Genomic DNA, 27,329 nt, shown 5'->3' with positions numbered 1-27,329 from the left:
TATACAACTAAATACCAGTTTAGTGATTCACAGGATTGCTAAAAAAGCAGTTTGAACATAATAGTTTTGAGTTTGTAGCGTCAACAGCAGATGCTACTATTATTGTGAACACCCCCTTTTCTACTTTTTTTTACTAATCGCCCAATTTCGTAGCTTAAGAGTGTGCATATCATGAATGCTTGGTCTTGTTGGATTTGTGAGAATCTTCTGAATCTACTGGTACCTTGTTTCCCATGTAACAATAAGAAATATACCTGGATTAATCTTTTAGTCACATAGCACTACTATTATTCTGACACTACTGTATAAGACACAAGCCGAGGCTGAGCATTAACTGGTCAAATTGATGCCGATATCTCACTGGACCAAGAACCATCATTTCAGTCTTATCAGTGTTTACAAGTAGGACATTTCTAGACATCCAACTTCTCACTGCTGCAAGGCAATCATCTAAGGATTTTATGTGAACGAGATAACCAACAGTTATTGGCATGTATAACTGAGTATCATCAGCATAGCAGTGAAAGGTAATCCCAAAACGCCACAATATGTGCCAAGGGGTGCTATATAAAGGGAAAAAAGCAGGGGCCTAAGACAGACCCCTGTGGAACCCCAAATTCATGTCACTAAGGTTACAGGTAGTGTTACTGTACAAATACACAATGAGAACGACTGGTCAAATATGACATCAGCCATGCAAGGGCACTCCCAGTAATCCAAAATGATTTCCAGCCCATCAAGTACAATATGATGATCCACTGTATCAAATGCAGCACTGAGATCTAACAGCAACAGAACCATAGTGGTGTCCAAATCCATCGTAAGCAGAAGATCATTCACCACTTTAGTGAGAGCTGTCTCTGTGGAATGATATTTTCTAAAAGCAGACTGCAGTGGCTCAAAGAGATTATTCTCAGTAAGATAGTCTACGAGCTGCCGTGACACCACTTTTTCCAGAATTTTACAGAAAAAATTATAGATTTGATATCAGCCGATAGTTTGTCAATACACTAGGGTCAAGATTAGGTTTCTTAAGTAATGGTTTAATCACTGCAGATTTGAAACATTTAGGAACAGATCCAGAAGTTAAAGAAAGATTAATAATTTTCCAGCACAGTCAGCCCAAGAGTAGGCCACAGGTCCTTAAACAGTTTTGTTGGTATAGGATCAAATAAACAGGTTGTGCTTTTTGTTGACATTACGAGTTTTGTCAGCATGCCTAGTGAGATACTACCAAATTCTGTAAATTTAGGTAATACTTCAGTAGTGGTGCCCACATCAATAGCAGGGTGTAGTGGCTGGGTTAAGGCATGCATGGGATATATTTAACCTGATGTCTTCTATTTTCTTCCCAGGAAATTCCCAGGAAATCTTGTGCTGTTAAAAGGACAGTGAACTATAGGTGGTTGTCCGTGCATAAGTGTTGCCACCGTGTCGAACAAGAACTTTGAGTTATGCTTGTTTTTGTTGATCAAATCAGAGTAGTAAGTCCACTTTGTAGCCAATAATGCATGCTTATAGTCTAAGATAGCATCACGCCACGCAAGGTGAAATACTTTTAATTTTGAACGACGCCATTTCCGTTCTAGACCTCTTGCTTTATGCTTGAGGTCACGCAGATAATCACTGAACCAAGGTGACTGTGATTTGGGAGAGCATGGTTTTAACATAAGTGGTGCAATCATGTCGAGTGTAGTTTTGAGAACTGAGTTTAAACTATCCACAAGTCTGTCTACTGACTGGGTATTTGTCAAATATGAAGCTAAGACATCAGGCAGCCTAGCTTCGAGTTCAGCCTTAGTTGAGGAGTTGATGCATCGCTGTAATGATATATAAGGTTGTTGTTCCACTAAACACGGCAGCAAAACTGTAAACTTAATGTGAGTGATCAGACACCACTGATGTAAGAGGCATGATATCAATATTCGTGACAGCAATACCACGTGCGAGAACCAGATCCAGGGTATTTCCACTAATGTGTGTTGAATCCTGAATGCATTGCCGAAATCCTAATGCATCCACAATTTCCATAAATGATTTGTAGAGGGGATCACAAGGCTTATTTATATGAATGTTAAAGTCACCAATGATCAAAATGTTATCTACACTAGTTGACAAGTTAGAGATGAACGCACAAAATTCATCTAAGAATTCAGAATATGGGCCAGGAGGCCTATATACAGTGACAAAGTAATACAACTGATTTTTATTCATCTGACCTTGGCAATGTGTAATATCCTGAGCAAAGCGGAGAATCAGATGCTCAAACGAGTGATATTTGTAACCCCCAACAGCTAATAGGCTAAACCTAGATTTATAAATAAGAGCAACACCACCGCCTTGTTTCGCATCATGAGGGACGTGACTAAATGTATATACTGGTGGGCAGGCCTCATTTAAGGAGAGGACAGCTGTAGGTTTAAACCAGGTTTCACATAGCCCAATCATATCTAAGTGATGATCAATAATTAAATCATTGATCAACAATGATTTTGAGGACAGTCATCTTATGTTAATGAGACCCAGTGGACCTCAATGTGGTTGACAGTTGAACTATTTGGGTTTAGGGGTGGTTCCAGAGTAACATATATAAGATGCCTAGAAGTAGGTTTGAGACATTCCACGCACGTTGTAGGTAGCAGACATGAAATCTTTGCTATTGCTGGAACAACCACTGGGCATCCTCAATTTCAACATCATCCAATATAGTAATGGGTATTAAGTTTGGAAAGCATATCCCTCTATGATTTTTATGGACACGACTACGGAAGCAGGCCACAGTCTCAACTTGTTGAAATTCCCTTCCTGGCAAATAAACTGCACTATCACTAGTGGATTATCTGCACTAAATTCCCCGCTAAGCTAATGGATTCCACACCCACATTTGTCATAAGCCTTGCAGGGTCTCTAATCACCTGCTCCGTGGCCTGCTGTAGATTCCTCATGTTACCCTCCCTGTAGAGCTCTATCTATGTTCCCAGACAAGATGGTGGCGCCTTCCCCAGTAGGGTGGAGGCCATCCGGCATCAGCAAGCCACGGCAGCCCCAGAATGAAGGACAATTATCAATAAAGCTAAAGCCTTGCTGTCTACAAAACTGTGCCAGCCACCTATTTAATGATGTCAGCCTGCTAAATGCCTCATCAGTACCCCGGGAGGGGAGGGGACCAGAGACTATTAATCAATGCCGACACATCTTTCTGGCAAGGTCACAAGTCCTCTCTATGTCCATTTTTGTGACCTCTGAGTGCTTCATCCTGATATCATTGGTGCCAACGTGAATAACTATGTGACTATATCTCATGTCATGTTCCTTCATCTGTCTTCCCTTCTGCAGCGTCAGCACCCTAAGATGAGATGCAATGTTGGGAGCTCTGGCCCCAGGAATACATTTAACATCAGCCAGTGTTTGTAACCTAACTTTGCGGGTGATAGAATCCCTTATCACTAAAGCCCAGCATTTTGGCCTGGAGATAAGAGTGAAAGTCACCTGTGGGCTCAAAAAACTCACATCAGGCATATCCAAGGGAGAAAACTGGTTCACAGTTCGCAGTGGCGAGTGTGATCGGGGTACACCAACTGGGCACCAAGCCCTACATCACTTCCTCCGCCTAACCACAGTCCGAAAGCTATCCTCCACAACTGGCATTTCTAGGCTGATGCTAATGGGCCCCAGGAATACATTTAATGTCAGCCGGTGTCTGTAACCTGACTTTGCCGGTGATAGAATCCCCTATCACTAAAGTCCGGTGTTTTCGGCCTGGAGACAGGAGTGGAAGTCACTTGTGGGCTCAGAGAATTCACATCGGGTAAATCTAAGGGGAGAACCAATTCACAGTTCCCACTGTTGAGTGTGATTGGAATGCCACAACCGGGCACCAAACCCTACGGGGCTTCCTCCGCCTAGCAACAGTCCGAAAGCCATCCTCAACAGCTGGCGTTTCTAAGCTGATGTTAATGGGTTCGCTAGCCAGCCCAACACTAACCTCATCTGGAGTGCCCGTAACATCTAACTCCACTGAGCTAAGAAGCTGCTCTAACTTACGGACACGGCTCTCTAAGAGAGCCACCCTATCTTCCAACATCACGCAGGATTTATGGAGGGTGTAAAGTAGAATTAGTAGTGTACTTTGTGCACTAGGAAATTAAAGAATGTAGCCAAGCAAACACGAGCTAACCAATAATGGATAAGCTAACCACTCCTAAGGCTCACACAGATGCAAATAAATGAATTCAAATTCACAGCAGTTACACTGAAAAACTAACAGAAGTATTAAACAGGTAAAAACAAATGCAGCAGCTATAAAATACACTAAACAGCTAATTAACCAACAGGAGTGTAAGAAAATGAAATGAGAAAATGATGACGGGGGTCTGAAATAGCTAACACAAACCACTAGCGAAAATGCAAGCCGCTCCTAAGATTTTACACAGGAGTAAAATAATTACTTAAAATTCACAGCAGTTCGACTGAAACATGAACAGAAGTCTTAAACGGGTAAAAAAGAAACAGCTATAAAAAGTAACGATGGAGAGGGGAGGGGTCGACCAAGCTAGCGAAAGCTAACCGGCAGAGAATGCTAACTACTAGTGATTGCTAACTGCTACCAATTTACAACAGGACTGTTGTTAAATAACGTTCAGAGTAAATACAATTAATAACCACAAGAGTGCTAAACAGAAGTGTATACAACCAGCATATGCCGGTGGGCAGGCCTCATTTAAGGGGAGGACAGATGTAAGTTTAAGCCAGGTTTCACATAACCAAATCATATCTAAGCGATGATCCATAATTAATCAACAATGATTTGGAGGACAGTGATCTTATGTTAATGAGATCCAGACTAAGGACCTCAGTGGGGTTGACAGTTGAACTGTTTGGGTTTAGGAGTTTGTCTAGAGTAGCATATATAAGATGCCTGGAAGTAGATTTAGGTTTGAGACATTCCACATGGGTTGTAGATAGCAGACATGACATATTTGATATTGCTGGAACAGTCAACGGGCCATCCTCAGTTTCAACATCATCAAATGTAGTAATGGGTATTATTAAGTTTCCAAAGTATATCCCTCAGAAACAGGCCACATTCTCAACTTGATGAATTTCCCTCCCTCGCAAATAAACTGCACTGTCACCATAGTGGATTTTCTGCACTAATTTCCCCACTAAGCTAATGGATTCCACACCCACATTTGTCATAAGCCTTGCAGGGTCTCTAATCACCTGCTCCGTGGCCTGCTGTAAAATCCTAATGTTCCCCTCCCTGTAGAGCTCTATCTATGTTCGCAGACAAGATGGCGGCACCTTCCCCAATAGGGTGAAGGCCATCTGGCATCAGCAGCCCCAGAAGGAAAGCCAGTTATCAATAAAACTAAAGCCTTGCTGTCCACAAAATTGCACCAGCCACCTATTTAACGATGTCTGCTAAACGCCTCATCATTACCTCAGGAGGCGAGGGGACCAAATACTATTAATGAATGCTGACACAACTTTCTGACAAGGTCACAAGTCCTCTCTATGTCCATTTTTGTGACCTCTGAGTGCTTCAACTGTGACATCATTGGCACCGACGTGAATAACTATATGACTGTATCTCGTGTCATGTTCCTTTGTCTGTCTACCCTTCTGCAGCATCAGCTCTCTCAGATGGGAGACAATGTTGGGAGCTCTGGCCCCAGGAATACATTTAACGTCAGCCAGTGTCTGTAACCTAACTTTGCGGGTGATAGAATCCCTTATCACTAAAGCCCAGCATTTTGGCCTGGAGATAGGAGTGAAAGTCACCTGTGGGCTCAAAGAACTCACATCAGGCATATCCAAGGGAGAAAACCAGTTCACAGTTTGCAGTGGCGAGTGTGATCAGGGTACCCCAACCGGGCACCAAGCCCTACATCACTTCCTCCGCCTAACCACAGTCCGAAAGCCATCCTCCACAACTGGCATTTCTAGGCTGATGCTAATGGGCATGCTAGCCATCCCAACACTAACCTTGTCTGGAGTGCCCGTAACATCCATCTCCACTAAGCTAAGAAGCTTACGGACACTGCTGGCTAAAAGAGCCACCCTAACTGCCAGCATCATGCAGGATTTACGTAAAGTGTAAAGTAGTGTACTTTGTGCACAAGAAAATTCAAGAGTATAGCCAAGCAAACGTGAGCTAACCACTAACGAATATGCTAAACACTTCTAATGATCACACAGGAGTAAATTAATGAGCTAAAATTCACAGCAGTTACACTGAAAACATAACAGGAGTATGTCCAGCAGTTACAGTACCAGAGTTCAGCAGGTGGCTGGCAGGGCAATTGTATATTACATAAACAAAACAAAGCTATTTTGGGATTGAAGTCATGCTTCAGCATTAACCACCAAATAATTATTTTATCCCCATCCTCTAATCACTTGAGCATCATTTTATGGCATTTTAATTTGGTGAGTTGGAACAGCCTTTTATTGTTTCTGACTTGTAGTGTTAACAAACTGGAGAGGATGGACTCATTTATCTATTTATTCATTCACTCTGTGGATTTTACATGTCAGGCCTTTTCCAAAACCGAGGATGTTAGCCCACAGAAATAAAGCCACAAAGTTAAAATAGGAATCAAACAAATGACATTTACTTATAAAAAAAAAAAAGGAAAACAGAGACAGTTTAATGTCATGTTTATTCACCTTAAACAAGCCAAACATGACATGATGATACAATGCAACAATGCCGTCTGATAAATATAGAGTATCAGCAGGCTAACATGCCAAAAATGACAGTGTACACATATTGGTGTTTGACCCTGTCGTCTGCTCCATGCAGTAAAGAAGGAGGGGGAAACTTCACAGTCAGATATGATCCGATCTGTGCTCTGTGTACAGCCTCAGAGCGAGAGAGTGAGAGAGAGAGAGCAGAGAGAGAGAGAGAGAGAGAGAGAGAGAGAGAGAGAGAGAGAGAGAGAGAGAGAGAGAGAGAAATAAAGTAACACTTTATGGAGTGATTGAAACACTACTGTGTTAAATTTAAGATACTAGTCATTCACAGTGATTACTGAATTCCCCCATTTGATTGGCTTGTGCACTTTGCTAATTTGAGCCTGCATAGAGCACCCTAAATTGAGAAAGACATGTTAGGACCCTACACACATAACACAAAGTTTGGAGAATCAGGCCAAAACAGGCCAAAAAATTCCAGCTGCTGTCGGGAGGGACACACGGTCAGACAGCTGTGTAGAGATGCCATACAATGCTGTGGAGATAGTTTTGTGCATGCTCATGTGCACACGCATGAACACAGTGCGAGGACATGACAGGTGTGATACCACATCGTGCTCATGGATAACTGTACAAATGTACAAATGTTCATACATTGAAGAAAAAGTGTGAGGACAAAATAATGAGAGAGCACAGAACATTATAAGAAGAATGAATGTACCGCTTAAATGTAAGACAGTTATGTTACTGGTTATGATGTTTAATTGATGCTTGATGACTTGACGCTGGGACAGCATCTGTGTTGGAATTGACAAAACAAATGGATTTCTTTTTGTCTGTTAAAATATTTAATTCATTTTAAAAGGAGTAGAGAATACAAGAATTATTGTCCTTCTAATCCTTTTTAATTCATGAACCATAGCCATGGAAGTAAACAAGGACTTAATGAATTGACAAGAAATGATGCGCTCACATCATGAACACATCAGCCAGCCACATGGAGAGTCCGCGCGTACAGCTGTCTCCGGCCAATCGGCGCATAATATGGACTATAAGTCACATGGTGGACATGACATTTGCCTTGTTCACATGATCAGAAGGATATTTTCACATGGCCATCCGGGTGCCATTCGCCCTCATTCGGCCGCTGATGTGTAGGCTAGCTCGTTCACAACATTTGGCCAGGGTTCGATGTGGCCAATCATTTCATGCAACCCCTCGACCGCACTCCGAATGGTCTGACCTGCGTACCACATGCCGTACGAATGTTGCAACTGTGGTCAGATGGCAGTATGACGTCATCTTGACTCTGTTCGATTGGGTTTCCAGCACAAGTGCAACGCGAATGTGGAGTGCATGTGTTGTGGTCGAATGGTTGTGCCGACTGCTGTGCGAGGTATTCAAGTGTGTCTCCAATTTTTCACGAGTGCCATTTCAATCCTCCTCCGTGTGCCATTTGGCCTCATTTGTGTTATGTGTGAAGGGGCCTTTACTGTTAAAAACATAAATACATATAATTTGACCACACAATCAGTTTTGTTTCCTCCGAGAGATATACAACCAGTCAAATGTTTGGACAGACATCCCCATTCAGTTGAATGGGAATTAATTATTTCCACTACTGCACTACTGGTTGGCAGGTCCTTTCAAGGAGCACTGCTTTTTTTTTTTTTTTTTTTTTTTTTGCTTTGGCTGTTTTCATTCAGGGTTCCAAAATGAATCACTGCATCTTCACCTCATACAAAATGTTTATGCATGTCTAGTGGACTTCAGCTATGGGTGATTGTATCATTAGATCTATTTCATGTGCAAATGTGTAGTGTGTGTGCTTGCCTGTCTGGCCCAGTGTGTCTCGTTGCCTGTAATAACATATGTAATGCCATGAAATACATACTGTGATATGGGGCTGGGTGCATTGCAAAGGTTTGGGACATGCTCACACTGCTGTGATTTAATCTCATCAACACACAAGATCCCTTTGTTACTTCATACACCCAGCAATACAGTGTGCCATTTTCTATCATCTTAAAGTATTCACTACACCTGCATCACTGCGAACCTGCATTCTCTTCCCTCACATCAGTTTTGAAACAAAGTGTGCAAACTGTCCTATTTTGGCTCCTTAGACAAACGTGTCATGCCAGTCAGCCAGTTCTCAACAAGCAAAAGCTTCTACGCAAGCTCGCCACTTGAGTAGTGGCAGTGCTTGGGGGTGTTGAAGACTCTTGTGCTTTAATTTCTTTGAAAATAAAAGGAGGCTGCACTATTAAAAATGCATATATTATTAAATGCATATATTATTAATGGCATGAGCTAGTTGTGACTCAGAGGAATATGTGCAGACGAGGAGTAAAAAACAAACAAACAAACAAACAAAAAAAAAACAGAAGACTCAACCCTGAGTATAAGAGGATTCAGTTTTTTTTTAGGATGTATTTCCAGGGGTGGAATTTCCTTTTTTTTTCAGCATTCTAAGACTTGACTGTAAACTCTTGTTTTGAGAGACAGCTCCCCAAAATAATCCAAATAAACTGTCAAACATTATCAACACTTATTGGTTCCATCATTATTTTGGCAGCATATTTTACCAAAACACCTTCTTTCCCCTTTGCCCACCTCAAAAGTGTTGATTTTTACTTCAGTCTGTAAATTTCCTTACGTTTTCGGATGATACAACACTCATCTGACTCATCTCTGATGGGGACAAGTCTGCTTACAGACACGTGGATCAACCACCTGGTGTTCTGGTGCAGACAGAACAATCTGGAACTCAATACAGAGATGGTTGTTGACAGAAAAAACCCAGTCCTGGCCAACCCCATCACCCTGTGTGACTTCCCAGTCACCACTGTGGAGTCCTTCCATTACCTGGGGATCATCATCACCCAGGACCTCAAGTGTGAGCTGAATGTCAGCTCTCTCACCAAGAGAGCACAACAGAGGATGTACTTTTTGCAGTAGCTGAGGACGTTAAACCTGCCAAAAACAATGATGGTGAACTTCTACACTGCTATCATTGTGTCCATCATCTCCTCTCCCATCACCGGCTGGTACACTGCTGCCACTGCTAAGGACAGGAGCAGACTGCAGTATATCATCCACACAGCAGAAAAGGTGATTAGTGATTAGCAAGGAAGATTATGGGCGATCCCTCTCAGCCAGGACAGAAACTTTTTGTCACCCTCTCCTCTGGCAGATGGCTGAGGACCATCAGGACTAAAACTTCAAGACACAAAAACAGCTTCTTTCCATCTGCAGCTAGACGTATAAATTATGCCAGAGACCCCCATTTACCCTGCCCCTTCCCCACTCCCACAAAGTACAGATTGGTCATCCCTCCACTGAAAAGCACTGTACCTCTGTACACCATTCACATGCTTTTGCACAGTCCCATTCCACTGTGTTATATTTATTTAACAATGAACATAGTTTTGCTGATTTGATTATTTGATTCTTTTACTTCTTACAGTAGTATTTTTTCTTTTCTTTTTTTGGTTGTTGTTTATGCACCAGTAACACCAGATCAAATTCTTTGTATGTGCGAAATGAGGGCCCCTTCACACATTTGAATTGAGAATTTGGTCAAAATGTGCATGAAGCAGGAATTGTATGCAAAATGTGTAAATTCATAGCTGTCTCGAACGCCTTGTACACCTGTTACTACAACTATTTGTGCACACCAGTGGCTGAAAGACAGTGTGCGCTGAGCGAGCCCATCAAACCCTCTCGCGACAGATGTCGGCCAAATTCCAGCTGACACACATCGCTCGTTTGGCACTTAGAAAATGTGTGGTCATTTGCACTAATATCATGAAAACAGTCAGCAGACAATCACTGTCAAGCTGGATGTGAAATTTGTCTCAGTGCCCCATGAGTGTGGCTTTGCAAAACAGCAACACACATATGATGTGCCAGAGTGTCGGCTCCCCTGCACTCACATGTGCCGTACATGTGAATCGCGTGTGTTGCGCTCCCCCCATCTGTAAACATGTGGTGCTGGGGGGGGGGGGGGGGCACACTTGCATGAGCTGCTGATATATGGATATACAGATGGTGTGTTGGTGTGTGCACTGAACTGACGGAGGGTGTGTCCGCTCACAGCAGCTGCTGTTGGATCTCTGGTTCTGGACGTCACAGCTGGAAAACATGCGCATGTGTCTGCTTGCTGTGTTCACGTGGACATACATAAAAACATATATCGCTGTTGCGACAGGCTGCAGTGAGCGAGCGCTCGGTGCACACATTAACAGGCTGCCCCAGGTGACAATGGACTGTCAGATCATAACACGCAGCAGGCAAGCTGAATGTATGAGCTGAATGAATGAGCTCTGTTCCACATGGACACGCACGTGGGGTCGGCTGGGCGCACCGGACCAGTAGATGTGGACATGCTAACAGCGAACTGCTTCATTAATGTCATTGCATAACTGTACGTCTATGGCCATGAGTCATCTACAGAGGAACAGACGGTTCATACTTGATAAGAGAGGGTGTTTTCTTATGGTGTGTGGTTTTATTTTTTTAAATATGTCCATCTCTTTGTTGATTTCAGGCATTTTACCAGACTATTTACAGGCCAGCAGTGGTAGCACAGTGGTAAGGTTTCAGGCTGGTGCTCAATAAAGTGCAGGTTCGAATCCCATGGGTGGCATGTATTTTTTTGTTTGTTTGTTTTCCACAGCAGCGGCGCGATGTGGTTACACATGCTCCAGTTGCTCGCACTGTTTGTGCACGAGCATGCATGAACCGTCACACCGGGATTGTGCATGCCTGCCCGTCAGTGCGATGTTTTCGTGGTTCGCTCATACGAGCTGTTTCACCGTGAGTTGCCCTGAGCTATATTTATTCGTACTTTGGTTTTGAAGGGGCCTTTACTTGGCAATAAATTAAATTCTGATTCTGATACTACGTAAGCAAAAAAAAAAAAAAAAAAAAGAGAGAGAGAGAAAGCAAGAGAGAGAATTAATTGTTAAAGCATGCTGCACTCATGTATTGGCATTCATCTCTTGAAATGAGGGCCAACGTGTTCAGATAAAGGTTTCGATAAAAGAGCGTTTCAGAAACATGCACAACATCACCTCCAGCACATCACAAGACAACATATCACTCACAGGAGTGTCAGGCTGTCAAAATCCCTAAAGTGTGTTTTTGAGAGAATGAATTTCTGTTGAAAACAAAATATTTCACTGTCACCACAACTGATAAATAACAGTTCTGTTAACTCACACCTCTCAACATTCAATTGTGTCAAAAATAAAGCTAATTTTGTAAATCTTGTCAGACAGATGCTTGTTTGTTGAATGTCCATCATTCTTTTGGGGTAGATTTCTGTGCCCACAAGTATGTGCACATCTCTGTTACTGCAGGGAATCAGGTTTTCTGTTAATGCATCTTTCACAGTGTCTATTTTAAGTGTTTCTTCTTTTTCCTCAGAATTGCCTCCACAGAGACGTGTCTGTTGTAGGACAGAGTGACCATGTAGCCATTATAAATAAAGTAGAACCGTGTGCCCAGATGTGTAAGTCACAATGGAAATGTGATTTATGAAACCATTTTGATCCAAAGCTGAAGTTAATCTATTGTCGAAACAGAACAATAGATATCTTGAGACTTTCTCCAGTTCATTGTCTCTCCTTTTGTCTCAATTGTTTTCCCCGCAGCGTTGAAAGGAAGCAATAAATAATGAATATCGTGTGTTGCAGTTTGACTTATTCTCACGTGGATTGTCATTTGACTGTTTCAAGAATGTAAAGTGTGTTTGACTCAGTCAGTTTTTCTTGTCCGTTAAAATATAAATTGTAATAAATAAATATAACTTGTGACAGTCATACTACTTATACAATACAGTCATTAGGAGTGTTAACATACACCTCTTTCCTGGTCATAAGACTGTTCAAATCATGGTACTTTTCTGTCGTCTTCCCTCATATAGGCATAGAACAAATAACTTACACAAATTTAAAAAGATACTGGTGTATGTCTTTTGAGAAGACACTTCATCTGCATTGTCCTTGTCCACCCAGCTATAAATAGGTTCTTTCTTGCCTTACACGGGGAACGAAACTGCATTGGACTACTGTCTCATCGAGGGGGAGTCATAGACCCTGATTCACTTCACGTTACGGAATCCCGCCATAAAAAATCGCACCACTGGGCCTCAGGGCCTATATAGGAGAGACATTTTTGCTTCAATGTCAACACTGTTATATAGTGGTGCCCTTTACTTTTCATATGTTTCCTCAACAATTCCATCTTTTATGACTCACTTCCAGACATATTATCTGGATGTAGCTTATGTTATTTGTTACTCCACAGAGATTATACAAATAATATTTGCATAATGCTTTTCAAACATGCATTGATACCAGAATGACTCAACTGTTGCTAATCTTGCTTTGTGATTTTCCATGTTTCAGATCCTTGCATTGTGGTCTGATGAGTCCACATTTCAAATTGTTTTTGGAAATCATGGACGTTGTGTCCTCCAGACAAAAGACGAAAAAGACCACCCAGATTGTTACCAGCGCAAAGTTCAAAAGCCAGCATCTGTGATGGTATGAGGGTGTGTTAGTGCCCATGGCATGGACAACTTACACATCTGTGATGGCACCATCAATGCTGAAAGGTACATCCAGGTTTTGGAGCAACACATGCTGCCATCCAAGCAACGTCTTTTTCAGGGACGTCCCTGCTTATTTCAGCAAGACAATGCCAAGACACATTCTGCACATGTTACAACAGCGTGGCTTCATAGTAAAAGTGCAGGTACTAGACTGGCCTCCCTGCAGTCCAGACCTGTCGCCCATTGAAAATGTGTGGTGCATTATGAAGCGCAAAATACGACAATGGAGACCCCGGACTGTTGAACAACTGAAGTCGGACATCAAGCAAGAATGGGAAAGAATTCCACCTACAAAGCTTCAACAATTAGTGTCCTCAGTTCCAAAACACTTATTGAGTGTTGTTAGAAGGAGAGGTGATGTAACACAGTCGTAACCATACCACTGTCCCAGCTTTTTTGAAATGTGTTGCAGGCATCCATTTCAAAATGAGCAAATATTTGCACAAAAACAATAAAGTTTATCAGTGTGAACATTAAATATCTTGTCTTTGTGGTGTATTCAATTGAATATAGGTTGAAGAGGATTTGCAAATCATTGTATTGTGTTTTTATTTACATTTTACACAATGTCCCAACTTCATTGGAATTGGGGTTGTAGTACAGTTTTTAATCTTTTATGTCAATCAATCAATCAATCAATTCAATCAATTTTATTTATATAGCGCCAAATCACAACAAACAGTTGCCCCAAGGCGCTTTATATTGTAAGGCAAGGCCATACAATAATTCCGTAAAAACCCCAATGGTCAAACCACCCCCTGTGAGCAAGCACTTGGCGACAGTGGGAAGGAAAAACTCCCTTTTAACAGGAAGAAACCTCCAGCAGAACCAGGCTCAGGGAGGGGCAGTCTTCTGCTGGGACTGGTTGGGGCTGAGGGAGAGAACCAGGAAAAAGACATGCTGTGGAGGGGAGCAGAGATCAATCACTAATGATTAAATGCAGAGTGGTGCATACAGAGCAAAAAGAGAAAGAAACACTCAGTGCATTATGGGAACCCCCCAGCAGTCTAAGTCTATAGCAGCATAACTAAGGGATGGTTCAGGGTCACCTGATCCAGCCCTAACTATAAGCTTTAGCAAAAAGGAAAGTTTTAAGCCTAATCTTAAAAGTAGAGAGGGTGTCTGTCTTCCTGATCCGAATTGGGGGCTGGTTCCACAGGAGAGGAGCCTGAAAGCTGAAGGCTCTGCCTCCCATTCTACTCTTACAAACCCTAGGAACTACAAGTAAGCCTGCAGTCTGAGAGCGAAGCGCTAGAGCGCTTCGCTCTCAGTGTCCAGTGTCCAGTGAATGTATGTATATGTTGCTGTTGGCTACCAGTGTCTTTCCCTGCTCCACACTCCTGACATTCCTTTTAAGAGGTGTGATTTTTTTCAAATCCCAGTCAGTGGGATTATGACCTTCTAACTGTACAGCTTCTGGTATCTTGCCATTCGCTTTCTATCAGCACCTTATTTTTTTTTATTTATCCTCTACCTTTGCTCAGTGTTAAACATTAAAGTAAGATGGCATCATTGTAATGCATTTATGCAAATCGTAAATAAACTTTGTTATATTCTGTTCTAGTAAGGAAGGAGAAAAAGACCTGTACCAATTGGCCAGACAGTGGGACCAAGCTGGAAAGGATGTGCAGCAGGTTAGGGTATTAAAGGATGCAGATGTTATGGCACCTTCACACATAACATGAAGTTGGGCGAATAAGGCTGAAACTGGCTGAAAAAGACCGAACTGGCAAACTTCAAAAAATTCCAGGCACTGTCGGGAGGGACAGACGGTCAGACAGCCATGTACAGATGCCATACGATTCCACGGCTACAGGTTCATGCATGCTCGTGTGTACGTGCATGAACACAGTGTGACCATGTGAGAGGTGTGATACCACATCGTGCTCACACAGCAGCGGAAGCAACTAAATGTTGTACAAATGCACATAAAAACAAGAAAATGTGTAAGGACAACATAATGAGAGAGCGCAGAACATGATAAGAGCAATAAATATACTGTTTAAATGTAATACAATCATGTTACTGGTAATGTTGTTCAGTTGATGCTTGATGAATTGACAGTCTGTGCTGGAATTGAGGAAACAAATGGATGTCATTTTGTCTGTTAAAATATTGAATTCCTGTTATAAAGAGCAGACAGTACAAGAATTATCATCCTGCTGTTGTTGAGTGGGCCGCTGAAGAGGAGGTACTGCTGGCCCACCACCACCAGAGGGCGTCCTGCTTGGAGTGCGGGCTCCAAGCACGAGAGGGCGCCAGACCCAGAAGAAGTGACAGCTGTCACTCATCCTCTGCACCAGCTGTCACTCGTTCATCATCACCACCATAAAAGCCGGACTGCAACTCCACCTCCCCGCCGAGAAATCGACTACCATTACCAAGGTAATTTCTCTGTGAACTTAAGACTGTGTATCTGACTAAACTCTTCTTTGCAGCCGTTTTCCTGTCGGTGAGACTCGTCTGTGGAGGTGGCGTTTGAGGTGTTCAGCGATGGCTTCGCAACACCTTCCACCCAGATAAGTGCTCAAACAGGAGCTGCACGAGTGTGTGATTGGAGGTGGAGGTGCTTCCTCCCTCTCTGACTGTGGATTTACTGAGTGTGCGGACTCACACTCACTCATCATATTTCTGCTTTCTGCCAGCAGTACCAGGGTCGACAGCCGAAGACAGAGGCCACCTGGGGACTCGGGACTTGGCGGCTCCGGTGTTCTTCAGACCGTTGGTGGTGGAAGCCGTGTGGGACGCGGCTTCTCTCTCGTCGGGGGTCTTCTATCTTCGAGCCTGCCCACACGTCACCTGGTGTTAAATTGACTGTGCAGATTACAGTACGTTTTGTTGTGTATTATCACAACATTAAATTGTTACCTTTTTGGCTTATTCATTGTCCGTTCATTTGCGCCCCCTGTTGTGGGTCCGTGCTACGACACCTTCCCAACAGCTGTGCCTTTTTGTTCATGAACCATGCCCATGGACGTAAACAAGGAATTAATGAACTGAGATGAATGAATTCATGTGCTCATCAAGACCACATCAGCCAGCCACACAGAGCCTCCACGCATCCAGATGTCTCTTGCCAATTGGTGCGCGACACGCCAAAGAACACCGCATCATGTTGATGATAACTCACATTGTGGACATGATATTTGCCTCACCAGCTGGCCATTCACATGATCACATGGATATTTTCACATGGGGCAGCCTGGCTGATGGTGTCTGCAGTGCAAACTGAGGTGCAGCTGAATGTGCTCCAATGGTGATATGTGTCTTTATGTTTTCATCATGTCATGAGAGCCTGCCCATGTCATCATCATTTGCAGACACACATGCATCACCGTGCCTTGTTCATGGGTGACTGGAGCACATGTGAAAATATGTGTTCCACAGCTTTGCATTGCGCTGACGCGGCGGCTGCGATGTGGAGCGGCGCAAGCGGCAGGAATGCAGTCACTGGCTGTCGGCTGTGGTCATCTCCCTCCCTGCTTGACTTCGAATGACATCCATCCAATGACATGTCAACCACGGCCCCCTTGGCAATGCGTAACTGTAGTGCATGTAAACGCATGTGATCATCACATCACTGATGAGTGACACGCCCCCAGTCCAGAGCAGCAAAGTGTTCACATGAATGGGCTCACAGCTCCAGGATGTGGAGCAAATGAGCTGCCCACAGTCTGTCAGTCAGGCTGTCACATGTTACATGATGGACTGTGTGGATGTTGCAATCACGTGTCACGTGACATGCCTGTCTGGCCGGATGGTGCCCTGGTGCTGCAACATGCAGCTGGAGCAGCTGGGTTTTTATTTTTATCTGTGTTGTGGTGGTGTGGGCATACTGCTGGCTGGTGATTCCACCTCTAGCGGGACATGCTGGAAATGCCATGATGGGTGTTCCACAGCTGTCAGCTGTTCCATCATGGACATGACAACCGGCCACATGTGCATGCTGTCCTGGACAGCAATTGCACTTCCACCGTTAGAGCCTTTGCTACCTCAGCTGCACCTCGACAATGTAGGATCATGGTGGTGGTGGTGGTGGGCAACAACATGCCAGTCATGTTGCTGGGGCAGGGCGGCACACTCACACACCATTTGTGTTGCTTTGGGGTGACACGACACACCGACTGTCCTTTGAGCTTTCGACCTCCTGGACTGCAGCTCAAAAGTGGTGTCCTGCACTCTACATTCATGCTGGCCACGCAAATGGCCCCACATTTTCTAAGTGCCCTGCAAATGGTGTTGGATGTTCGTGAGTGGCACCTGGACTCTGGCCAAGAATGGGTCGAATGGGTACTGACTCACCATTCACTGTTATTGAGCCGCTGGTGTTAAGGCTGGCTCGGTGACCAGGGTGCGACATGACCACTGATCACGCAGCCCCTTCGTTGCAGTCAAATTTGTCTAACCTGAGTACAAAATGCCGTGCGAATGTTGCGACCGTGATTAGATGGCAGTGGCCTCATCTTGGCATTGTTTGAATGGGTTTCCAGTGCAAGTGACATGCGAATGCAGAGTGCATGTGCTGTGGCCGAATGGATGAGGCACTGCTGTACGAGGCTTTGGAGGTGGCTCGATTTTTTCACGAGTGCAATTTGAATCCTCCCTTATGCAACATTCAGCCTCAATCATGTTCTATGTGAAGGGGCCATTAATGTGCTGACAAGCGAGCAGAGTGTGTTGAGAAGGTGGATGGAGTTCAATTTCAATTCAGTTTATTTAATTTATATAGTGCAAAATCACAACAAAGTTGCCTCAAGTCGCTTCACATAAGTAAGGTCTAACCTTACCACCCCCCAGAGCAAGCACACAGGTGACAGTGGTAAGGGAAAAACTCCATCTGAGAAGAAACCTCAAGCAGACCAGACTCAAAGGGGTGACCCTCTGCTTGGGCCACTGACAGAAATTACAAAACAGTTCACAAAACGAATATACAGGAAATCTTGCCAGTACACAGGACAGGAGGGTTTCAGGAACAGATACCACACCCATGTCTGGATAGAGCTGCACCTCAAACAGAGAGAGAAAAAAAAAACAGATTCAGGCAACAGAAAGACAACAAATACAGTGTAATTTGTCAGCATTAAGCAACAAGAAAAACAAAAGAAATACTAAGGTGATCGCTGGCCACTAGCCATAAGCATCACTTAAACCCAGAATTTAGATAAAGTTGAGGACGCAGCCCACTCCGTTTCCTAATAAAATGAATTTAAAGAGTAAAAGGCATAGTAACATACTATGTCAGTATGCTAGCCATACAAATGGGAAAATAAGTGCGTCTTAAGTCTAGACTTGAAAGTATCTACAGAATCTGAGTGTTTTATTGACGCAGAGAGCTCATTCCACAGAACAGGGGCACGATAAGAGAAAGCTCTGTGACCCACAGACTTTTTATTCACCCTATGGACACAATGTAGTCCTGCACACTGAGAACGCAAAGCCCAGGTCAGTATGTAGGGTTTAATTAGGTCAGCTAAATAGGGAGGTGCCAATCCATGAACAATTTTATAGGCTAGTAGCAGAACCTTAAAATCTGATCTCAGGGGGACAGGAAGCCAGTGAAGAGATGCCAAAACGGGTGTAATGTGGTCAAACCTTCTGCTTCGTGTCAAAAGTCTCGCAGCAGCATTTTGAACCAATTCGAGAGCCCTAATGCTGGACTGCAGTAAACCAGAAAATAGAACATTCCAGTAGTCCAATCTAGAAAAGACAAACGCATGAATCAGGGTTTCAGCATCAGGCATAGACAGGATGGAACGAATCTTTGCTGTATTTCGCAGGTGGAAGAAAGCAGTCCTTGGAATATTTCTTATGTGTAGGACAAAGGACCACATAGGATCAAAAATTATCCCAAGGTTCCTCACTTTGTTAGTGTGATGTATGACTCATAAACCTACTGTAGACTAAGTGTTAACTTAGTGATTTTCCTTTATAAATCATTGGTTGTCTGTATCAGAAATTTCAGTTAAATATATCATATAGCAGACAAACACACTGATATTTGAGAAGTGAAATTAAGTTTCTACTACTTACAGAAAGTGTGCAATAATTATTTAAACAAGATGCATACATTTGGGCACCCTGATTTGAATACATTTAGCACTAATTATGGGAACATAAAATTGGTTTGGTAAACTCATTGGCCCTTGACCTCCTTACATAAATGAATCCAATCATGAGAAAGGGTATTTAAGGTGGCCATTTCCAAATGTTTCTCCTCTTTGCATCTCTTCTAATGAATGGCAACATGGGAGCCTCTAAACACCTCTCAAATGACCTGAAAACAAAGACTGTTCAACATCATGGTTTAAGGGAAGGATACAAAAAGCTATCTCAGAGATTTCAGCTGTCAGTTTTCACTGTGGGGAACATAGTGAGGAAATGGAAGACAACAGGCACAGTACTAGTTAAGGGCTGAAGTGGCAGGCTAAGAGAAATCTCAGATAAGCTGAAGCGAAGGATGGTGAGAACAGTCATAGTCAACCCACAGACCTGCTCCAAAGACCTACAACATGATCTTGCTGCAGATAGTGTGTCTGTGCATTGATCATCTATACAGCACAGTTTGCACAAGGAGATGCTGTATGATGCTGTAATGCAGAGGAAGCCTTTTCTGTGTACACGCCACAAACAGAGTCGCCAAAGCACATTTGGACAAGCCATCTTCATTTTGGAATAAGGTGCTGTGGACTGATGAAACTAAAATTGAGTTATTTGGACATAAGGGGTGGTATGAATGGCTGAAAAAGAACAAAGCATTCCAAGAAAAATGTTTGTCACCTACAGTAAAATTTAGAGGTGGTTCCATCATGCTGTGTGGCTGTGTGGCCAGTGCAGGTACTGGGAATCTTGTTAAAGTTGAGGGTTACATGGATTCCAGTCAATATCAGCAGATTCTTGAGAACAATGTTCATGAATCAGTGACAAAGTTGAAGTTGCGCTGGGGCTGGATCTTTCAACAAGACAATGACACTAAACACTGCTCAAAATCTACTAAGGCATTCATGCAGAGGAATAAGTGCAATGTTCTGGAATGGCCACCTCAGTCCCCAGACCTGAATATTATTGAAAATCTGTGGTGTGATTTTAAGTGGGCTGTCCATGCTCAGAAACCAACAAACCTGAGATGTTTTGTAAAGAAGAATGGCCCAAAATACCTTCAACCAGAATCCAGACTCTCATTTTAAGCTATTTCTGCAAAAGGAGGATCTACTAAATATTCAAGTATTTTTTTCTGTTGGGGTGTCCAAATTTATGCACTTGCCTAATTTTGTTTAAAGAATTATTGCACACTTTCTGTAAATACTAGAAACTTAATTTCACTTCTCAGATATCACTGTGTTTGTCTGCTATATGATATATTTAACTAAAATTGCTGATCCAAACAACCAATGATTTATAAAGGAAAATCATGGAAATCATCAGGGGTGCCCAAACTTTTACATACAACTGTATGATCTAACCCATAGGAGGGAATGACAATGTATCTGTTATATGAGGGGTATGACAGGCCATTCAGCCCGTTCAGATGTGTCTACTGGGTTGCGGCTCTGAGACACATTGACCCCCAGTGACACACTGTGATTGCACGTCCATGTCTTGTTCACAAGATGAATGCATGCCACAGACATTACACATAACAATATTTCATTTGTGCTCCCTGAACGGGATCCAGTGGAGGTGCACATACAGCTCATCCATGCCACAATTGGGACATGCCAACAGGATTTGCCGTGCCTAACCATGGCAAATTACTCTCGAACGTAATCAGACTGTTTCAAATGCTGTTTTGACAGCATCAGGACATTTAGAATGGAGAATGTAATCAGTCTACACTTCAACTGCCATTTCCCCAGTTCAAATGTAGCTAGACAGTGGTGTGTGTGTGCACTACATTCGAGTTGGATGCATGATTTCTAATGGAGCTTGAATTTGTCCAAATGTAGTCTGGATGTTCATTCGTGCGGCAGTCGGGCTTATTTGGGCTCATTCGTGCTCTAGTGTGACGGGGAGGTATGTGCAGGCACAGCTGAGACATTCGGCTAGGATTTGACATGCTCTACCAGTTCCAAGAGCCCCTCAATTGCTCTCCGAATGCTTCGAATTGCACGCAGATTGCCGTACAAATATTAGGACTGCAGTCAGGTTGTGGTTCGACTGCACCTTGACTGCCATTCGATTGTTTTCCAACAGAGGTGCAACACAAGTGTTGAGTGCATGTGCTGTAGCCGCACAAATGTCACAACTGCTGTACTAATGCTGTGTGATGGGTTTGAATGCAGCTTGAATTTGCCTGACTGTGGCTCGAACCCTCATTCGTACAGCATTCGGGCTCATTCGTGCTATAGTGTGGAGGGCGTATAAAAAACCATAACACGACATTCATGTCCACAATGAGTGTATGTAAACGTCCAACTACAACTGTATATACAATTAAATGTCAAAGACTAAAAAGTAACTGGTACTGTAAGGAGTTTTTTTTTAACTTTTACTTCAGTACTTTTTAACACCATTGCTTTTAACTGTAATTGAGCATTATTTCAGCAGTATAAGAGTAACTGTACTTAAGTACAAATTTTCAGGACTTGTTCCATCCCCGTTAATTAGACAGTGGTTCACAACATTTGCAGATTATCTCTGATATATTTGTTAAGTTTCTATTTTTTTTGTAACGTCACTGGGATGAAAGGACAGCCATGCTGGAATAGCCTACTCACTGTTTAATATGTTCAGCAACAAGCTCTGTCTGAACTCAAATGTCTACATTCCACTTCAACAGGCACAGCTTTGCACTGAAGGGACACTCATAAAAGAGTACCACTTCAAACCCTGACAACTACTGCTTTCTTTCCCACTTCATCATCAGTAACGGCGGCTCTTTTTCATGGGTTTGTGCACATACTGTCCCACTGATTGGTTGATTTTCCAATTCTATTCCATATCGTTAAATAATAGTGCATTTTATTCATGTAGTTCTTTTTAAACAGACTTACAAAGTCATTTTTATACAGGGAAAAACAATGTAACCTTGTGTTTCCAGGAAAAGCAGTAAATCAAACACAGCCCAGTCTCATGTTTTTCGTGCCCCCATCACAAAAAGCAGGCGCTTTTTTATTTGCTCTTTATTATCTTCCCCTTCTCCTAACTCTAACCATAACCATAGTGTAAATGTGTACCCTCCCCAAACGTTAGCCATGACCCCCCACAGACATTCCACCTTTCACCCACATTTTGTACTCCCATTACGAAAAATGCCCCAATTTCCTTCCCCTATTCACGAACACATAGATTAATGTACTTTTCATAACCCAGTCCCATGAACTGTCATGAGACCGGTCAAATAGCAAAATATGTTTACAAAACTAAACTGAGTGGATATTTTTCCATTATCACAGCACCTAACTTTTATCTTACTCCAAACTGAAACTTGGTTGGAAAAGGGTCCAGTTCGAGGTTCAATTCTATTTCATTTTCCAGTAAAAAGAGTCCATTGTCCATAGGCCATCTATTACAGACATCAAGGTGCAGGTTGCACGGAAGCTGGTGTCAACTCCAACCATAACCAGAAATACGAGGTCTGTCCGGAAAGGATCGTACCTTTTTATTTTTTTCAAATAAGCTCTCCACAAGTTCTTTTATACTCACTCAACTGGTAAGCACTGAAAGCCCAGATAGACATGTCCCAACTTGTCCTCTAACACTCCGAAACGGAGGTGTTCCTTTGTCTCGCTTCATCAGCGAATCGGTCGTGACGCGCGTTGCCTCCGTGCGACTTTCCATGACAAAATCTCTTGTTAAAAGTGAAATCTGCCGGAAAATGGCTGATGTCCAGGTCTTGTGATAACCAGAAAAAGGGCACACGACGGTCTCGTATCCACAGAGCCATCAGCTTAGAAATGATCCAGTGGTTTGTGCCGCATCGTCGCAGCTTGCAGCGCGGCGCACCGACCGCCCTTTAAAGGGGTCCTTAAACCTGTAGTTAAAGTCCTTATTCTCTGTGAAGCCCGTAAAATTTTCACTGAAGGCCAGATAAATTTTTCGAATGGTTTCCAGGTGCCAGTCTCTAACAGCTTCTGAAAAAATTCTGATGGAAAAAAAGTCCTTTTCATTCCGCCATTTCCAGACAATGAAAATCCGACGAGGGGGCGGGACCACTCCTTCCACAAGGCGTGCTCACAGGCGAATGACGTCACCGACAGGCGTGGAAAAACTCACGCATGCGCACGAGGGTTCAAGCATGTCTGACGTAAAAACATATGAATGAAATCCATATAGTTTTTGAAAAAAATAAAAAGGTACGATACTTTACGGACAGACCTCGTATACCCCAATGTCATTCTTGTGTTTTCTTTTCTGTTTTAGTGTAAAGGCACCCAAAGCTGAGTAATGCCTGTCCCTGTGACAGGGTACATGTCTGTGTCTGTGTGAGAGAAGAGGACTGATTCTCTGCACCTGAATCATGCCTAAGAATGCACATCTTCAGACGAAATATTGCAGGAGATAAGCAGTTGAGAGATGACATGCACTCAAACACAAAGTGACACACACACACACACACACACACACACAGAATATGATATGTTAGACAGTCAGAACAGGATACATTTGGACCAGCGTAAGTGAAGACTGCCTTGAGATGCCAGGTGAAATTAGAGAGCTGACACTCAGGACCTGATTGAAGAGAGAGAGAGAGAGAGAGAGAGAGAAGAAGAAGAAGAGCCTGGGCCAATTCAGAGAAACAGATCAGTCGGGAAAGGGGAGGTGGCTATTGACATAAGGCAGGAAGATCCCGTACCATGGAAAGGCATGTTACTGTTTTCATTTGTGTGTGTATGTGTCTGTGGACATAATGACTCAAAAATGGGTGGATGGATTTTGTTCAAACTTGGTAGCAATATTAACTGAAAATGTAACTAGAGGTTTTTTTATTTATTGATTTATTGATTTATTTTTCCCTTGTCTGCATATATAGTAATGGTAAATGCCACACTGGCAGAACCATTTATGAACATTAATACACATATATGCAATTTATTCTAGGGGTGGTGGCCAAGTGGTTAATGCACTTGGTTTCAGTGCAGAAGGTTCCGGGTTCAAATCCCACCCCTACCACATTTCTCCATGCAATGTGGAGTTGCGTCAGGAAGGGCATCCGGTGTAAAACCTATGCCAATTCAACATGCAGATCCACCTTGGATTTGCTGTGGCGACCCTGAGTGTAAACAAGGGAGCAGCCGAAGGGACTTACCTTTATTCTTGCAGGACAGAAGGTATGTAGTGTGTGAGTGAATGTGGTATGCGTGTGTGACCCCCATCCACCCTTCCCAATCACCCTACAACATCCTACTCAAAGCCGACTGACAACTTCTATCAGGGGAGACCGACCACCAAAACAACACAAAGACAGACAGAAACGTAAGACAAATGGTGAAAGCAATAATTGTGAAGTGAGACACCGAGGACATGGGGCCCCAACATAAAACATGCCAGAACGAACCACCACACATAAACAAGCAGTGACAGCGACTGTCTGTTGTCTAGTTAGTGAGCATTCATTCCCTAATCTAGGACACCAGAGTCTTGATCCCCTTGAGAGCACCCAAAACTGAATTGTGGTGTCGGCCACGAACACGTAACCAGCCACACACAGAGACCCAGATCACACCTATATATCCAATCACTACTGTGGCTGGTGTGTTGGGCCAAGATAAAAGTACAAAACCCTACCATAAGACATGGACCACTCTGGCGTGTCGGAAGCCATACGGCCAACCGCAAGCGACGACAGAAAAGGACTCAGGGCCCCAGCAGGAACCAGGCGAAAAAGGGAAGCGGAAGGGCACAGGGGCCAGGAAGAGCAGCCACCAGAACCACCGGGGCAGCACGACAGACCAACAAGGGAGCGGCCCGACGGCGCCGGAATGCACCCAGACACCGCCCCCCCCAACGGAGGCACAGGAAGTAACCCCATGCCCGAGGAAAGCACACAGGGTACCAGCAGGGCCCACCAAGGGGGGCAAAACCGCACCACTCCACCCACGGCCCCATGAGGGAGGAGTGAGCGGTGGCGGGGACGGGGGCAAAGGAGCCACCGCAACCAGAGCGCAGGCAGGGACCACTAGCACACGAGGGCGGGGCCCGGCCTCCAGAAAAGAGGCGAGACTCACCCCCTGGGCCGGGAAGCACAAGAGGACCCCCGACACCTGATACCCCCCAAGCAGCCCGTAGGACCGCCCAGACTCCCCCCGGCCCCCAATCCACCCCCATCCTGGATCAGTGATGTGGAATAAATAAAAACTAAAAACTAGCTGATACGTGTGGAACCACATCGCACCAGTGCTGAGGAAAAAAAACAATACATACCACCCATGAGATTCGTACCTACACTTTACTGATTGCCAGCCCAAAACTTTACCACTGAGCTACCATCATTGACCAATAAATGCTGCTGGAAAATGCCTGAAATCAAGAGAGATGGACGTATTTAAAAAAATAAAACCCCATACCATAAAAAACACAGCATTTCACTGAATCCTTCTTATCAAGTATGATCCGTCTGTTCCTCTGTAGATGACCCATCTGTTCCTCTGTGATGACCCAGTCACAGACGTACAGTCATTAAATGACATGAATGAGAAGCAGGGCGCTGTCCCAGTGTCTAGCCGGCCCAGCGCGCATGTCCTGCCTGACGTGTGTCTTGCAGACGGTGCACCGCTGGAATGACACCACGTCATGTGGAACAGAACTCACGTGGGTGATGTGACAGTCAGATCGCCCGCTGTATGTTATGATCTGACGATCCATTCAAATCTCGGGGCAGCATGTTAATGGGCTGCAGCATGTGCGCGCTCGCACGCTGCAGCCTGTCGCCACAGCAATATATGTTTCCATTTATGTCTACCATGAGGACAGCAACCACACACACGCACGTCACAGTGGGCAGTTGTTAGTCCATGTCCATCCAAACACAGTACGTGTTTTCCAGCCATGACGTCCAGATCCACAGATTTCCACAGCCGCTTTTGTCTGCAGCCACACGTCCTGTCATTTCAGTGCACACACCAACGTGTCACTGTGTCTGTTTGCAAAGCCACACTCGTGGAGCACTTAGACAAATTTCACATCCAGCCCGACAGTGATTGTCTGTAGACTGTTGTCGTGTTAACAGTGTGAATGGCCACGCATTTTCTAAGTGCCAAGCAAGCAGTGTTATATGTTCGTGCGTGTCACCTGGAATTTGGCTGACACCTGCCGTGAGAGCGTTCGATGGGTTCGCACAGTGCACACTCTGTCTTTCAGCCGCTGGTGTGCGCAAATAGTTGTAGAAACAAGTGTATGAGGCGTTGGATGCGGCGTTGGATGCAGCTACGATTTTACACGTACTGCATATGATTCCTGCTTCATGTGCACTTAAAACGCAATTCAACCAAATTTGCACTGTGTGTGGAGGGGCCCTAATGAAGTCACATAAATATGATGAAGTTATTCATAATCAAAAACACCATTATAGACATATGTATATTGATTTGCACATTTATATTGTGGTGTATAGAGCTCACAGGGAAGTATGACGTCTTTCATTTATCCAGGTGTCCATGTCTGTCCATGGTCTATGAGTGGACCAGTAGACAGTAGTTGTCTAACTTTGACTTTGGTTCAGAAGAAACTGCTCACAGTGCATAATGTACAGCTTCGGAATTGCTCCAGTAATTGAAAAAGCTGCACCATTCTCTACCTTGATTAAAGCTCCCTGCCCTCACAACTTGTACTTATGGAGAATTTAGTCCTGTCAAAGTTAATGCATTGTTAAACATGCATTTTATTTATTTCACAAGGTATCTGTAGTGGATCGTGCAGCTTTTTAGTACTTGCGTTTATGGTGCTTTCTTGGCCTAAATTAAGCCCCTAAGTTAGCACTTACTCCCATGCTGTGAGCTCGTTGGGGGTAGAATGCAGAATGACAAGAAGTACTGCCTAAGATGCTCAAATCAGGGTACCAAACCCCCGCTGG

General features: G+C 43.7%; 1 long non-coding RNA gene across 1 annotated transcript; it reads left to right on the top strand.

The window, feature by feature from the left end:
• The first annotated feature begins 7,333 nt into the window (after nt 1–7,333).
• On the top strand, nt 7,334–26,881 carry LOC117509776. The gene is made up of 3 exons (XR_004560516.1): nt 7,334–7,345; nt 15,593–15,594; nt 26,801–26,881. It is a non-coding gene; the product is annotated as an uncharacterized LOC117509776 (long non-coding RNA).
• The last annotated feature ends 448 nt before the right edge of the window (nt 26,882–27,329 follow it).

The sequence above is a fragment of the Thalassophryne amazonica genome, chromosome 5 (genome assembly GCF_902500255.1).
Source record: "Thalassophryne amazonica chromosome 5, fThaAma1.1, whole genome shotgun sequence".
In the NCBI taxonomy this organism is placed as follows: domain Eukaryota; kingdom Metazoa; phylum Chordata; class Actinopteri; order Batrachoidiformes; family Batrachoididae; genus Thalassophryne; species Thalassophryne amazonica.
This window is presented reverse-complemented; position numbering and strand designations above follow the sequence as displayed.